The 17,021-nt window shown below is 31.1% G+C and overlaps 1 long non-coding RNA gene across 1 annotated transcript; it reads right to left on the reverse strand.

Annotated features, from left to right (window-relative positions):
• Nucleotides 1-12,562: 12,562 nt before the first annotated feature.
• On the reverse strand, nt 12,563-16,286 carry LOC140004620 (uncharacterized). The gene is made up of 2 exons (XR_011812681.1): nt 15,545-16,286; nt 12,563-13,869 (listed from the first exon to the last, which is right to left on the reverse strand). It is a non-coding gene; the product is annotated as an uncharacterized lncRNA (long non-coding RNA).
• Nucleotides 16,287-17,021: the final 735 nt, after the last annotated feature.

The raw sequence follows: 17,021 nt of genomic DNA on the forward strand, positions 1-17,021 counted from the left end.
GGGCGTCACAGTTCTATTGCATAACCCTTAATTGCAACTCATAAAGTTTAGAGAGTGGATTTTTACCTCAATCGACTTAAAGAGCTGGAATTTCTAACTGCACTCTAAGACTATCTTTCCCAAAGGTTTTGGTCATTCAAGTTTTATATTAGAAGTAACAAAATGGTAGCAACATGTGGTAAGGTAGATATACATAAACTTTTCTTGCATTTTGACCCTCCAATTACTTGTCCAACTGCTAATTGTCCAACTTAATTCTCAACTTAAGCAAAAAATTTGTGGTATTGGGGTTTGTGTAGTATAGAGGTCTAGTGATAGATTGACACTCTAAGAACAAAACATTATTAGTTGCCATATCTACTCTAAAGCTGATTGAATTTAATTTCTAGGAGACCAAACTCTAATACTAATTGTAAGATCCAAGTGTAACCTAAGAAGGAAGTGAATTAGATTATATATATAAAAAAAAAACTAAACAAAGTATGGCAAATTTTCACCCAATTTTAACTAGTCAAATTTATCTAAGTTTCACACACTTAAGCAAGCAAAATAGTAAGGAAGACAAGGCAATTTAACTATACAATCAAGTAGTATAAGAGAGATCAATAAAAATATAGGGAATTGCAAATCAAACAAATTCCCAACCTTTTTTCAAGCTTGGAATTATATCCATTAATAGCTTCTTCAGTTGTTAGTGAAGCAAACCAACTTGTACATATAAGAGTCCACTCTTTACTCACCCTAAACACCCTATAGTTAAATCAAAGGGTTTTACAACTTCATTCAAGTTAACTTTCACTATACTACAATTGAATGTCCCCAACCAATTAAGAACTAAACTATACTTTACAATCTCACAAAGAATATAATTGTACAAAGGGGATCATTTTCTAGCCAAAATCACTCTTAGAAACTTGTAATCAATTTAGAATTTTTTATTATATTTATAGGATTCCAAAATTTGGTCCAAAATGTCCTCTAATAGTTAAGGATTACCGAGCATCCGATTGTTGAGTCATCATTTGATACAAGCGTCTGATTAAAGATGAGAAGTTTTCTTGTTTAGATGTTCAAATGGCCAATAGAATTCCTTAATCTTCCAAAAGTCTGTTTGACAGGGGACCAAAGAGTTCTAAAATTTTAAATGAATTTTTTGAACAATTGACAGGGATGCTTTGCATTCGAGAAATTCATCCGATCAAGGTTGATATTTTCTTTTTTATGTTCAAACGTTGATTCTTAATTCTTGCATCTAAAGCTGCATCTGAAAATGAGTGTTGTTCCTATGAAGGTTGCTTCTAACATCTAATACTGCGAAGTGCATCCGGAGCTGCGTCCTACAGACAACGACAACTTCCATTCTTCTTGATTTTCTTTCCTTCTTTTTCCAAATGATCGAGCACCTATTCTAACAAGATTGTCACTGAAATATGTTAGTCCAAATTATCATTTTGACTTGTTGATCATTAGAACAAAAGATTGATAGATCAAGGTCCTCAATTTATAAATACAAAATATATATTTAGCATAATACATATGCTTGATTAATCTTGCAAGCACACAAGCTTATTAGTTTGGAGCTTGAGCTCGACTTGATTTACTACTTGAGTAGCTCGAGCTTGAGTTCGACCTCGATAAAATCGAATTGAGTCGAGTATCAAGTTGCTTGTTAGTAAGCTTGGTTCACTTGCACCCAAACTCTTGGGGTCCTCTTATGATGTTTCTTGGGGGAATTTTTGAATGGAAAATGGCTAATCTAACTTTTTAAGAAACCAAGCCTCATTCTCCCTAGTCTTCTTCGATGAAAATAGGCAATTTTACTCATGCCATGCATAGCAGTAACATGTTTTTGCTCACCCAAATCAGAACAAATGTAGAAAATTATGTGATAGTATAAATTCAAAGATTGATCATATAGACTAATAGATTAAAAGGGTAAAATCATGTATTGATTCTTTCTTGTAAATTTTGTAGATTGCCTTAATTAAAATCAAGACGATTATATATGGAATCACGAAACAAGTTAATGAAGTCGATCAATAGACCTATGTATTTAAGAGGAAGCAAAGTTTACATGACTATAAAAGATGTAATAATTAGACTCTTAATTGATTATAGTTGAAATGCATCATATTATGTTCAAGTAATATGTCACTAGATACATAATATATTTATAAGAACAAGGTCACAAATTTTCAAATTTATTTTTCTTGTCAATCAAGACTATAGTTATGTTGCTTGATTATAGAAGAAAGACCAAGGTCTTCTTGTAGTTAAATTGATGCTCTTCAACAATATTATCTGTGAATTGTACTCTTTCTAAAGCAATCTTGATAACTTTCCTTCCAAATATTATAGTTAGAGTTGGAGTCTTTCCAATACGTAAAAAGCATGACCTAAACACAAGTGATAATTAGAAAGGGAAAAATCAAGAACAAATCCATCTAAATCTAAATCCAAATATACTCTGTCATAATGTCTCCTATAGAGAGACCATAAAGAAACCACCAAACAAAGCAAAGGTGAAAAATAACATTGGTTTGTAGGCTAACATTCATTAATCACCATAAAGAAACCACCAAGAAAGTAGTATTCACAGGATGCATTCTTTGATTTTTCTTGGAATTTATTACTTAAAAAATACATGTAATAAACATATTTTTCAAATAACACATTCATTGAATACTGATTAGTACTCAAAACACATTATATTGTGTTGCTCTTTTAGCAGTTTTTTATTAGAATATAGGATTGAAGTGGCGCTTATCTGAAGAGTTGATGTTTGAGTTTTGATTGATTAATGTTATTATCTTTGTCCAGTTTACTTGTTTTGTGTGGTTGCTTTTGTAGAAAAAGGAACAAGAAATATAATACATGTTTCCGCCAAATCAAACAATGAGGCAAGAAGTGTATAAGTAAGGAAATGGTGGCGGCGTAGAACAAAGATAGAACCAGCTATCAAAATGGTTGACCAAAGCTGGATTCGAAGAGCAAACCAGCCGAGTTTTTTTGTGTACACAGGTGGTTCCTGGACCGGTTCCTTAGCCAAAAATTAGCAGTGGAAGTTGCAACACTTGTGTAACTTTTGCAGCTTGATCTTTCTTGAGCCATTATTCCTTACTTGTGTTGGGAAGTTTGAAAAGACACTTTGGTAGCTACCACAATGCTCAAACATCATAAGAATTACCTTTTTGTCACTTCAATTCTTCAAGATTCTATTGAAGCCACAGATCTTGACTTTTTAGGGATATGTTCACATTAAAGAAGAAAGACACAAGTCAAAGGGTTGAAAACTTCTCTATAGATACAATCTATTCTAAGCAAGAATTTGTTATTATATAAATCATCTTGAAATTTTGATATACATAATACTATAGATAAAATTTTTTTTTTAATAGTAGAATAATTCTTTTGTGGAACTGACTATGTTCCTGAATGATATCTAACTAATTCTTCTTGTGAATCATCTATTTTTTGTTTTAATATTCCTCCATATCCTAATTCTGATGCATCTGTTTCAACTATCATAAAAGCTTTAGGATGAGAAAGACATAAGCATGGGAGAGATTTAATTTTTTCTTTTAAATATCTGATTTTTTGAGTGTGTTCTTCTGTCCATGGTTTAGGATCATTTCTTAATCTATTGAATAATATGGAACATTCTTGTCTTAATTTAGGAAAGAAATCTGCAATATAATTTAAACATCCTAAAAATCTTTGTAATTGATTTTTATCTTTTATTTCATCTGGAAATTTATTTGTAAATTCTAAAGCTCTATTTATTGTCTTTATTGTTCCTTTATCTATATCATGTCCTAAAAATCTGATTTTTGTTTGAAATAATTTTAATTTGGGTGCTGAAACTACAAGTCCATTTTTCTTTACTATCTTTAGAAATATATTTAAATGTCTAAAATGTTGTTCTAATGATTCCGAAAATATTAACACATCATCAATATAGACTATACTGAATGAACTATAAGGGTTGAATATATCATTCATTATATTTTGAAATTTTGAAGGCGCATTTTTTAATCCAAACGGCATCACTTTCCATTCATAATGATCAAAAGGTGTTGTGAATACTGTTTTGTATCTATCTTTAGGTCAGGTTACTTGAAATGAGCATAGACTGTTAAGCATAGACTGTTATTTAAACAATGAAACTTACAAAATTTTTGAGTTGCTAACGGAAGCTTGAATCTGATAATTGTGGAATTCTTCCAAACTTTGTTCTTCTTATTAAAATATTGAAAAGATACAAGAGTGGTTGAATACAAAGGGATGGAATGAGAGAAATTGGGAGATTTGCTAATGGTTTATCACAAGAGGATTGCTTGGTTATTCACCGATGCTTCTTCCTCTGATTTTGAATCTATTTATAGGGACGTCTGCCTTTGCATTTCTTCTGCATTTGTTTGTTCTATATTTCTTGCTATTTGTGGATTTTTAATTTCAAATTCACTGGGTATAGTTATTTCATTCCATTTTAATCTTTTCGGAGTATAAGTTGTAGGTCTATCTGCATCTACTTGTAATAAAATTGTTTCTTCTTTAAGAGTTGGAGTCATTATAAATTTAGGATTTAGGTGTGAGGATAAAGGTCTATAATATATTCTATATATTATTGCAAAAATTCTTTGTGTGTTTTTCAAATTCATTTCCTTGTAGATGAATATCTAATATGACTAAATTCAGAATATGTGGGTCTGTTAAATCTATTGAAAAGTTTGGAGCACAGTTAAAATATATGGGTCCATTACATACATTAGTTTGAATCATAGAGAGTAAAGAAGTTTTATATCTTTTGAGTCTAGTATCTCTCAATGCTAAATATATAGGAGCATCTACTCCTAAATGGAATAAAAGTTTTACTGCAATTTGTATTAATCCTATATGAATGTATCGATATCCTTTACTTAAATATTTCTGAATTGTACTATGATTTAGTAATGGTATTGATTGATATTCTTCTTGAATAGATATTGTTTCTTCATGTGTTTTAACTGATAAAACTGTTTTGAAATCTAACGGGCCTATTCTATAAATATGTTCTATTTTTTCTTCTGGGATTGTCCAATCTGAATTATTTATAGGCATATGATATTCATGACTTTGTACTATATTATCTTGCTTTGAATTAGATCCTATTTTTAATTGTCTAAGAAATGCAGCCATGTTTAATATTTATTTAAAGTTTTACCTAATCATGAACAACTGAGCATTATGCCGAGAACATCCTATCCTGGATTTACCAACGGTCTCACAAAGATTCAAAGTCTTACCAATGATTTCAGTAAAAGTTTAATAAAATATGTAAACATAAACGCATGAATTAGCCAAGTCAAAATAGAGAGTAATTCAAATAAGGTAATAATAATTCAAAGTCTTAAATATGCATGATATGTGTGTGGCTCTGATACCACTTCTACCCAGGTTACTTGAAATGAGCATAGACTGTTAAGCATAGACTGTTATTTAAACAATGAAACTTACAAAATTTTTGAGTTGCTAACGGAAGCTTGAATCTGATAATTGTGGAATTCTTCCAAACTTTGTTCTTCTTATTAAAATATTGAAAAGATACAAGAGTGGTTGAATACAAAGGGATGGAATGAGAGAAATTGGGAGATTTGCTAATGGTTTATCACAAGAGGATTGCTTGGTTATTCACCGATGCTTCTTCTTCTGATTTTGAATCTATTTACAGGGACGTCTGCCTTTGCATTTCTTCTGCATTTGAATTTCATTTTCTTTTCTTGAATTGTGGCCGACATCTTTTTTCAAAAGTCGTTTGGGTCTTGTCCGCATGGTCCACCAAAAGGATCAAAAGTGGATTCGGATGATCCAGCTGACTCCTCAATTTTGTCAGTTTCTTCTTTCTTATCTTGCTTTTGCAAATAATTCAAATATTCTTTGAGCATCTCGGGATTCTGCATCATTTGGTTTATCAGAAAGTTGCTTGCAATTTTCTCGGATGCCATATCTGTCATCTTTTCTTTATCTTTCTTTGGAGTGGTTGGAGTAGGTGTAGTTGTTGGAGTAGTAGTTGGCTGTCTTGTCCTCTTTGGAATAGTTGTTGAAGTAGTTGGCTGATTTGTCCATTTTAATTTGTCTCCAATAGTCAAAAATCTTATCACATTGGTTTGATCTCCAAATTCTTGATTGAATCTAGTCCACCATGTGATTTTGAATTCTCTGACTAGTGACATTGGAAGGGGTTTTTCTAATTCTTGATGAAGTTTAAAACTCCAGCAAAATATCCATGGTACTTTGAACTCCATGTGGAATAATATTGGTCTTATATACTCTTCCCCCTTTGCTCTTTTGAGATAAGTCTGAAATCCCATTAACACATATGGAGGTAGTATTTCCTTTTGAGGGCCGAACCATTGCCACCAATGATTGAACCAAATTGGAAATTCTCTGTTACAGTTTTCTTTGAATGTGAAGAACCATGAATGATTGAATGGTCTATATAAAAAGCACGATACCATGCCATTTTATAATCTTGATATGTGAATCCATCTGGAATGAATCTGACTGAAAATGATTTTTTGGAATAAAGAGAAGTCCATTCATTAGGTGCACAAACTTTCTTTATTATACACTTGGAATGACTAATTATATTTGGATTCTTTTTATCTGGAATAGGGAATATTTCTACAGATTGAGTATCTGTAAGAATTAACTCATAATAATCCAAATTTTTTGAAGGATCATCAGGTTGCCAATAACACTTTTGAGGAAAGATTCTTTGAGTAAGCTGATTGAGTGTAGAATATAATGGTAGTTCTTGGAATCTGGTTAGGGTAATATGCTGATGAAATGGTTTTGTAAAATAGGTATTTTCTGTGGATTTTTCTGGGGATTTTGGTATTTGTTGGATTGGTCTAATTTGAGAGGAAATTGGAGTACAAGCAGCTTGACTGTAAGTCAGTGCTGGAAAGTCTGATAGTAATTGGAATCTATTTTGAGTTACAGGAGTAAGACTCATCTCATAATCTTGAGGAGTCTTTGGTCTAGAATTTCCTGCTTTTGAATCCATATTGCTGCAAAATCAATAAACAACATCTTTAAGTTGGTTAGATAATTGTTTATTTTGATCTTTGTAATGTTGAAGAAATTCTTCATTTCTTCCTGCTCTTCGTAGGACTTGAATTCTAATAGTATTTCTTTGAATCTCTCTTTGGATAAGAAAAGCTCTCTCCTTTGGTGTAAGGGTTGTGAAATGGCTTTGCTGAATATATACGGTATCATGTTTGGAAATTTGATAGGCTGGAATACTTTGTCTTCCATTTCTGGTCTGAATAAAGTATTGATATCCTCTGGATTGAAGAACTGCTTCTTTGTTTAAGAGTATTGGAGAATCTCTTTGGGTTCTTAAATAGTTTGTATATTCTCGATCAGTTCTTTGAGCCATCATTTCACGATCCATGTCCTTGTAAAAATTCTCTAGTAAGAAAATCTGGTAATGAATTATTTTCTCCTTTAATAAATTCTATTTCAAAATAAAAAATAGATAAAATAGCTTGCCATCTAGCAAATATTTGTTTTGAAACTATGTTCTGAACATCTTTTTGTAAAATCTCTTTTGCAGATTTACAATCTATTCTAATCAAAAATTTTTTATTATATAAATCATCTTGAAATTTCGATATGCATAAAACTATGGACAAAATTTCCTTTTTAATAGTTGAATAATTCTTTTGAGGGTCAGTCCATGTTCCTGAATGAAATCTAACTAATTCTTCTTTTGATTCTTCTATTCTTTGTTTTAATATACCCCCATATCCTAATTCTGATGCATCTGTTTCAACTATCATGAATGCTTTAGGATGTGGTAAACATAAACATGGTAATGATTCAATTTTTTCTTTTAAATATTTTATTTTTTTGAGTATGTTCCTCTGTCCAAGGTTTTGGGTTTTTCTTTAGTCTATTAAATAATATAGAACATTCTTGCCTTAATTTAGGAAAGAAATCTGCTATATAATTTAAACATCCTAAAAACCTTTGTAATTGATTTTTATCTTTTATCTCATCTGGAAATTTAGTAGCAAATTCTAAAGCTCTATCAATTGGTTTTATTGTTCCTTGATATATATTGTGTCCTAGAAATCTTATTTTTGTTTGAAATAATTTCATTTTTGGGGCTGATACTACTAATCCATTTTTCTTAACTATTTTTAAAAATATATTTAAATGTTTAAAATGTTGTTCTATTGATTCAGAAAATATTAATACATCATCTATATATACTATGCTGAATGAACTATAAGGATTAAAAATATCATTCATTATATTCTGAAATTCTGATGGTTCATTTTTTAATCCAAATGGCATTACTTTCCATTCATAATGACCAAAAGGTGTTGTGAATGCTGTTTTGTATCTATCTTCTGGAGTTATTAATATTTGCCAATATCCTGATTTTAAATCAAATTTAGAAAATATTTTTGCATTAAATAATCTATTAAGCAAATCCTTTTTATTATGAATGGGATACCTAATCCATTGTAAAACTTTATTTAATGGTTTATAATTTATGACTAATCTTGGAACTCCTCTTTCTTTTTCAGCTTGATTCATTACATAAAATGCAGCACAACTCCAAGGTGATTTTGAAGGTGTTATTAATCCTTTGTCTATTAATGTTTTTATTTCTTTTTTACAAAATTCTAATAAATCAGAATTCATTTGTATTGGTCTAGCTTTTGTTGGAATATTCTTTTCATTAAATTCTTTTTCATATGGTAATTCTATCATATGTTGTTTTCTATCCCAAAAAGCTTTAGGAATATCTGCACAAATTTCTTTTTGCAATAATTCTTCTAATTCAGAAATTCTTTTTTGTATTTTAGCTTCTTTTAATTGTTCTTCAATTTTTAAATAAGATTTCTCTTCTTTGATATAGTTTATATGTTGCTGTACTTTAGTAATAGTATTTATTATTTTATAAATAGAAGATGTTTGTAATATCTGTAATTCTCTTTGTCTTATTGGAGTTAAGAATTTAAAAGTAACAGTTTTTTCCATTATATTTATTGAAATTCCTTCATGGTTTACTGCAAATGGGTAAATTTGAATTAAAAAAGGTGTTCCTAATATTATATCATGATTTATATTTTTTACAATTATAAAATTATGTCTGATACAATATTCATTATTACATATTGATCCTTTTGTAAATTTATATTTTACTTGTAAATTTTCTCCATTTGCTGCCATTAATGTTTCATTTGTTCTTTCACAATATTTAGTAGGAATTATTCCTTCTTTAATACAACTTGAATCAGTTCCACTATCTATTAGAGCTACATGTGTTTCTTTGAAATCTTCTACAGTAATAGTTACTAAAGCATACCATTTTTGAAATGTCATTTTTTCTATTGTATTTAAATATTGAACTTCATCCACTGGTTTTTCTGATATAGATATTTCTTCTGTTTTAGAATTAGAAGTTGAGGGTTGATTATCTAATTTATTTTTGCTTCTATTTCTAAATCTTTTGTTTTTAATTCTATAATCTCTTGTTGCAATTGTTTTATCTGTACTTTAAGATTATTGATTTTCTGTTTGAAGATCTTTAGTCGTTTCTTTTTTCATTATATTTATATTTGGATATTTATCTATTAATTTCGAAATGCTAAAAGATTCTATTATCTTTGACATTTTATCTTCCTGAATAATTAAACTTTTTAATCTTTCCAAATATTCTTTTTTAGCTATTGGATCATTAATCTTTTCTATTATATCTAATAAGAATTCTTTATCTTCTGTTTTAGTTATAACATTTATATATTTTGGAGTATTAAAACAATTACAATCTTTTTCACTTTCTGAACTAGTTAAATCATTATAAAAGTCATCTTCTGAACTTTGATCTTTTTCATTTATTAATAAGTTTATTAATTTATTTTTAATTTCTTCTTCATCTGCGCAAATTTCAGAAATTTTTTCTTTTAAATTACATTTATTTGCTTTATGTCCTATTTTCCCACATTTGTAGCAAATAATTTTCTTTTTAATAAATTTTCTTTTCTTTTCAGGTTTATTTCCTTCAGTTCTTTTGTACCTTATTTTCTTATTATTATATTTTTTAATTTTCTTTTTGTATGCAGAGGGTGATTTAATTCTTTTAATTCCAAATGCATCACAAAATGATCCTACTTCTTTTGTTTTTGAACCATATTTTATTTGTAATTTTAATTCTGAGCATAACATTAATCCTTCTTTTTTCACAAAAGCAAATAATTGTCCAAAAGTAATATTTTCAAATGAAATTACATCTGTTCCCATTTCCTTTTGTAAACTATCCATTATTCTTTGTGAAAATAAGTTTGGTAATCCTGTTATAAATCTTTCTTTCCAGAATGAAGCATTACAATCAGGTCTTCTTAATACATTTGTTAAAAATATATCTTTATACCATCTAAAATCTGATAATGTTGGACATTTTAAATTTGTTAAAAATGTTTTATTTGAATTTAATTCTTCTTTTGGATTTCCTATGAAATACATTACTATTGTTACTATTAAAAATTCTGCAGCATCTGATTGAATTTGAATATTTCCTTGATCATCTTCAATTTCTTGTGTATGGTCTAATATTGATAACTTATCTTGAAGTGTTAAAGCATTATCCCACCAATTTTTTAATTGTCCAGTAAATTCTGAAACTAATAATGTTGCAATATTTCTTTCTTGAATATTTTTTATTTTGTAAGCTAATCTAGCCATTCCCATTTCTTGTAAATTATTTAATACTTCATATTCTGGTTTGCCATCTATATTCCATTCATAAATTGAGTCTCCATCATATTTAGTGGTACGAAATTTTGATCTTTCTTCATATTGAATATCTGGAGGGTTAGGTCTTGGATAGTAATTCTTTGTACTTACCATTTTCCAATTATTATTATTATTATTATAAATCCTTCTTCTTTTTATTTTATTTATTTGATTATCTTTGGTTTCTTCAAATTGTTTTTCTATTGGTAAAATTATATTTTCTTCGATTTCTGAATTTATTGATTCTTCAGATGAATTATTTATATCTTCAGATGAATGGTCTTCTATTATTTGGTCTAATGTATTTATTTTAGGAGTTTGAGGCTTAGATAAATTCTGTAATGATTGTGATATTTTATTTAATATATTGTCTGTAGTATTTATTTTTTGATTATTAATATTTTGGATTAACTTTTGTTCTTTTTCTCTTGTCAGACTTCTAGGCTGGAAATGTGGTGCTGAAATATTATTAGGGAATTTAGATTCTGGTTTCTTTAGTGTATCTATTTTTGTATTTAATACTTCCATATGTTGAGATATTGTATGAAGAATTTGATTTGTATAATTATTTTGTTGATAAATCTTTTTGATATCTTCTAAATTTATTGTATTATTATTCGTACTTGATTCAGCTTCTCTACCCTTTTTAAAAGGTGAGGCTATTATGTCTCCTTGACCTATATTTATTTTTACTTCTTGTAATGGAGGATGTATAGATGTTATAATTTGATCATCTTTTAATTTCCACTTTTTATATAAATTAGTTTGAACATTTATTTGAGGTGTATGAAATATATCATTTATTCCTAATTTTGAAGTATAGAATGATAACCAAGTAAAGAAAGGAAAATCAAATTTTTTGCTTTTCTAATTCATTTTTCCATTCTAAAATTAATTTTTCTTTATACTCAGGGTCTAACTGAAAGAACCAAATTCTCTTTTCAGTATTTTCTTCGTCATCAAAATTATCTTGTAAATATTTATGATTTATTTTATATGGTTTATTTATAACATTTATTTCTCCTTTCATTTGTGAATGGGTTGGAGAATATTCTGATTGAGTCTGATTTATAACTTCTGGAATAGGAGTTTTATATTTAAAATTTGAGGTACTTTCTAACGGAAAATTAATTTCAGTAGATTCATAATTAGAATGTCTTGCTGGTAGCCAAGAATAAGTTGAATCAGGTTTTTCTCTTAATGATGAAAATCTTATTAGGGTATTACCATCAGGTTTTTCTATAATATCTTCTGGGATTGTCCAATCTGAATTATTTATAGGCATATGATATTCATGACTTTGTACTATATTATCTGTCGCGCCCCATTTTTTACAAGAAAAATAAATGAATAAATAGTTTAAAAAGTGAATTTTTGATTTGAAAAATGATTTTTGATTTACAAAGAAAGTGGGTCTAGATGGGACTTGAAAATGCGATGATTTGACCCAAAATACAGTTTAAAAGGGGTTTTTAAAATAAAAATTGGAGTCGCCACTTAGTATAGAGTTAAGGTGTACCAAATCACCTAAAAATGAATTTTTAAAGAAAAAATGAAAAAATCCTTTTTAAACGACTCCAAATCTACGTAAACCAATGAAAAAGGTTCGGGAGTCACATTTGACGAAGGGGAAGGCAAGGATAAAAATTCAAGGCGCCCCTTCGACCTAGCCAAGGCTAGTTGCGTGATTTAGTCAAAGATTTTCTTGTTTTAACCAAAGAATTTATCACATTTGGATGCACTATATGAATGCAAACCCTACACCTAGGACGGTGTCGGGGGGCAAAATTTCTCTTCAAAGCTTTGAATGCTGCCAATCACATTAATTGTGATGCCCAATAATGACTCTTTGGAGAGGTCACGAATAATGCTAATGACGTAAAATGAGTGGAATGAATGTATGCAATGTGAAAATATGAGTTTGTGTGAAGTGGAAAAGTAATATAAAAAATAATAGTGTGTAAGTGGAAGTGTGCAAATGGATGTGCAAAGTGAAGTGAGTAAAGTGATAGTATGAAGTGCGTGTGTGCACGTGATAGTATATAAAGTGTAGTGGCAGAGTGAAAACGTGCAAAATAAAAGTTGTGTGAAGTGAAAATGTGGAAAAAGGGATAGAATATGAAGTAAACGTGCATGTGATAGTGGATAAATGAAATGCATGAACCCTAGAGGAATGCAAGCAAGACGGGTACGGGGGACTAATGTTCGTGACTTAATTTTCCTTTTGGTTAGAAAAAGAATGAACGTGCTAAGGCTATGTATAGCCAAACTCGTTCATCCCCCTTACCAAAAGAGTGACTCCCTAACCTATACAAGCAAATGAGCTAATTTAAATGAAAATGTAATCCTAAATATGTAAGGGAAAGGGAGTGAAGGGCCATGCAAAATGTAAAACTAAAAGGAATAGAATGAATGAAGATGTAATGAAGGCATGCAAGTATGTGCTAGCGCGGGGACGGCCCTAATGGGTCTAGCATTGGACTAGCCCTTCACTAACGCTTTTTCACAAGTATTGGACTTGCGAGAGTTCGAGGGGGAAGACCATGACTAGCATTGGACTAGCCACGGTGACGTACATTGATCTATATAAGCAAATATAAATAAAAGCAAGTAGACATGCAATGCACGTATTTTCACATAACACATAGCACATAAGCATACTTATCTAGATGCCAAAACCTAAGAAAAAGCGATCAAACACATAGCACCTAAGCATGCAAAACACATAAGGCAATTAAGGCCCTAACTATTACATTTTTGGGGGGGAAGCCTACTACAATCTAAGAGGGAAGGATGAATAATTAGAATAAATACCTAACTATTACAAATTTGGCATTCAAGTGCCTTTCAAATTATCAAAATTGAACTAAAAATAAATATACAAACTAAAGCCAATAAAGCGAATAAATAAATAAATAAATAAATAAATCAATAAATAATAAAACATTTAAGAAGCATGCAATTAAGCACGTAACATCACATAGGGCACATAGGGTCAAATAATGTAAAGAATAAGGGGATAGAGTGTACCTCCCTTGAGTTGGGGCTCTAATGAAGTAAAGTCACTTATTTACCCTCCAAAATACAAAGAAAAGGTCAAGACATCATTTTAATTAACAAATAATCATAAAAGATAAAAATGAATTGTGAAATTGAATCGCTTAAATCATATAAACAACTCACATTTAAGAAGTCAAGAGAATAAAAGGACTTGATTGCAAAGATTGATAAAATTTTGGGGCCAAAATTAAAGAAAAATAAAGTTCAAGGACTCATTTGCAATTAAAGTAAGGACCCAATTGAAAGCATTGAAAGTCTGTAGGGCCATGATAAAATTAAAGAAAAGTATAAGGGCCATTTTGCAAATTCGCTTCTGGTCTTGACAACCCAACAAGCCACTTGGACCCTTTTGCATCTTATTTGGGCCAGAAGCCCCCTTAAGCCCAACCGAAAGCTCTAAGAAAACAAGCAGGTCAGCCTATCACTTTCCAACAAAACAAACCCAACCAAAAGAGTGGGCTTTTACCTCCTAAACCCAAACCAGAAACCAGAATAATAAACTCAAACCCACTCCCTTAAAACCCAAGTAAAATAACCTCTCAACCCAAATCACCTTTTTCACAAGAACCCAACATTTTAAATCAACTAAAATTATTAAGCCACAATTATGACCTAAAAGCAAGAATTAATCTAGCTAAAAGACTACTTATGCATATTAAAAGATGATTAAAATTTAAAAGGGAGAAGTGAGTTCACTTTTCCAATTTTTCGGGTCATGGCAGCGTTAGACAAAACATTAAGGGATTGGGGTGTAATCTCCAACAGATTTTCATCATTGATCTTTTACCATTTTTCAGCATAGGCAATCAAGACAACATAGGTCATCTCAAACCCAATCATCAAGTTCATTAACTCATTCCATTAGGTTCCAGAATGCAGCACATCAGGGCAAGAGACAATCCTTTGAAGGTCAATCAAAGAAAACAAGAATAGAGGAACATGCGATCAAGCCATCTTTCCTATACTTCTTACGAATTCATGTCGGACAGAAACAATATTCAATCACATATCAAACATTCAAACCCAAACAACAAAACTTGTAACTCTGATCAACGAAATTTGACTAAGACGCAAGCTATCGAGACCCAGCGAAAGGATGCAAAAACAAGAACAAAAACAGCAAAAAGTTTTGGTAATTTGAACCAATCATCATCCCCTGCAAACAGGCTCAATATCAGATTACACAATCGTTAATTTCGCTCTTCTTCATTGGCAGAGGATACCAGAGAGTTCAACCTCACGTCTAGGCACTCCAGGACAGGAAAAAAAAGAAAAACTCGAACAAGCTTCATTTCCCCCAATTTCAGTATGTAATTTGGATTCCTACAAGAGTAAGGAAAACAGGCAAGGCGCCAAAGAAAACAAATCTAAAATTTTCACAAATTCTGTTCAAACTGGCCGAACGTATGCAAAGCAGAAATCAAAGCGTCTTTCAGGCAAAAATCTCAATGGGGCATTTCGTCGAACACCAGACGGGCACTCGTAATTTCAGCTAATCCCCGCTCAATCGAACCCACAACCCGCCCCAAAATTTTACCAGCAACCCAAGATTTCAGTCCAATCAGCAAATAAGCACATGTATTCAGAAACTTAAGCTAATTAACAGGCAAATTGCACTAAATAATGCCACGGCGGACCCATTACGGAAGCTTAGGAAGAACTGAAATCAAATTAAAAAGAACAAACCTACCGGACTCTTGCTTGGAAGATTCTGCAAGCAACGACGGTGAAATCGATGAGGTCGTGACGGTTTGGTAAGTTGGAAGTCCCCGCTACTGGCGCTGCTCAAGTCCTCCACGGAAAAGGAGCAGGTGGAGAGGAAGTTGATGAGAGGCTCTGGCCATGAAACTGCTGCGCTTGGAGCCGCTTCGTTGAGCTTGAGCAGCTTCACTGGAGTTGTTGCGCCCACTTTCCCCTCTTCTCTTTCTCTTCTTCCCGTTTTCAATCCGCTGGCACCTGGTTCCTCCGCCGTGAGCCTTTTCCCTTCTTCTTCCTTTTTCTGATTTTTCCTCCCCCCAGAAAGCCCTCTTTTCCCCTCTTTTCTTGTTCTTTTTTCCTGATTTGCTTCTCAAGCTCACGGCCGAAACTCTCCTTTTTCTTGTTCTTATTTTGCTCTCCGACCCAGCCCCCTGACGGAAGCTCCCCGTTTTTCCTTTTTTTCCCTCTCGTCGCTGTATTCTTCTTTTCTTTCTTTTCTTTTGCTGTGTCTTGCTCCATCTCCTCCGGATTCAGCCGCCGCCTGCTTCTTCTTCTTTTTTCTTTAGATTTCCTTCGTTGCCTTTTTCGAAGCCCTCTCTGCCTTTTCTTCCGCTTTCATTTCCTTTTTTTCTCCGTCACCTTTCAGATTTTTTTTTAGCCTTTCGTACCTCCCCCCCCCCCTACCGCCTTCTTGGCTTGCGGCTCCTCTCATTTTTAAAGGGCACCTCTAACGACTAAACTTAACTTGAAAGGCCAAGATTTCAAATCTCAAAGTAGGCTTGTGTGTCTTATTCTTGTCCCTTCGATTGACTTTCCTTTTTCTTTTCTTTTTTCAAAAACCTAGAATCGAAACAAACAAAAATAAAAGTTAAATGATTAAATGATTAAAGTTTAATTAAATGATAAAAATGACTTAAAAATAAAAGACTAAAAGTAAATGAAATTAATCAAAAAAATAAAAATAATAGCAAACAAAATACCTTAAAAATTTGGTGTCTACATTATCTTGCTTTGAATTAGATCCTATTTTTAATTGTCTAAGAAATGCAGCAATGTTTAATAACCATGAATGTGAAGTTACAGTTTTCTTTGAATGTGAAGAACCATGAATGATTGAATGGTCTATATAAAAAAGCACGATACCATGCCATTTTATAATCTTGATATGTGAATCCATCTGGAATGAATTTGACTGAAAATGATTTTTTGGAATAAAGAGAAGTCCATTCATTAGGTGAACAAACTTTCTTTATTATACACTTGGAATGACTAATTATATTTGGATTCTTTTTATCTGGAATAGGGAATATTTCTACAGATTGAGTATCTGTAAGAATTAACTCATAATAATCCAAATTTTTTGAAGAATTATCAGGTTGCCAATAACACTTTTGAGGAAAGATTCTTTGAGTAAGCTGATTGAGTGTAGAATATAATGGTAGTTCTTCGAATCTGGTTAGGGTAATATG

The sequence above is a fragment of the Coffea arabica genome, chromosome 3e, assembly GCF_036785885.1.
Source record: "Coffea arabica cultivar ET-39 chromosome 3e, Coffea Arabica ET-39 HiFi, whole genome shotgun sequence".
Lineage (NCBI taxonomy): Eukaryota > Viridiplantae > Streptophyta > Magnoliopsida > Gentianales > Rubiaceae > Coffea > Coffea arabica.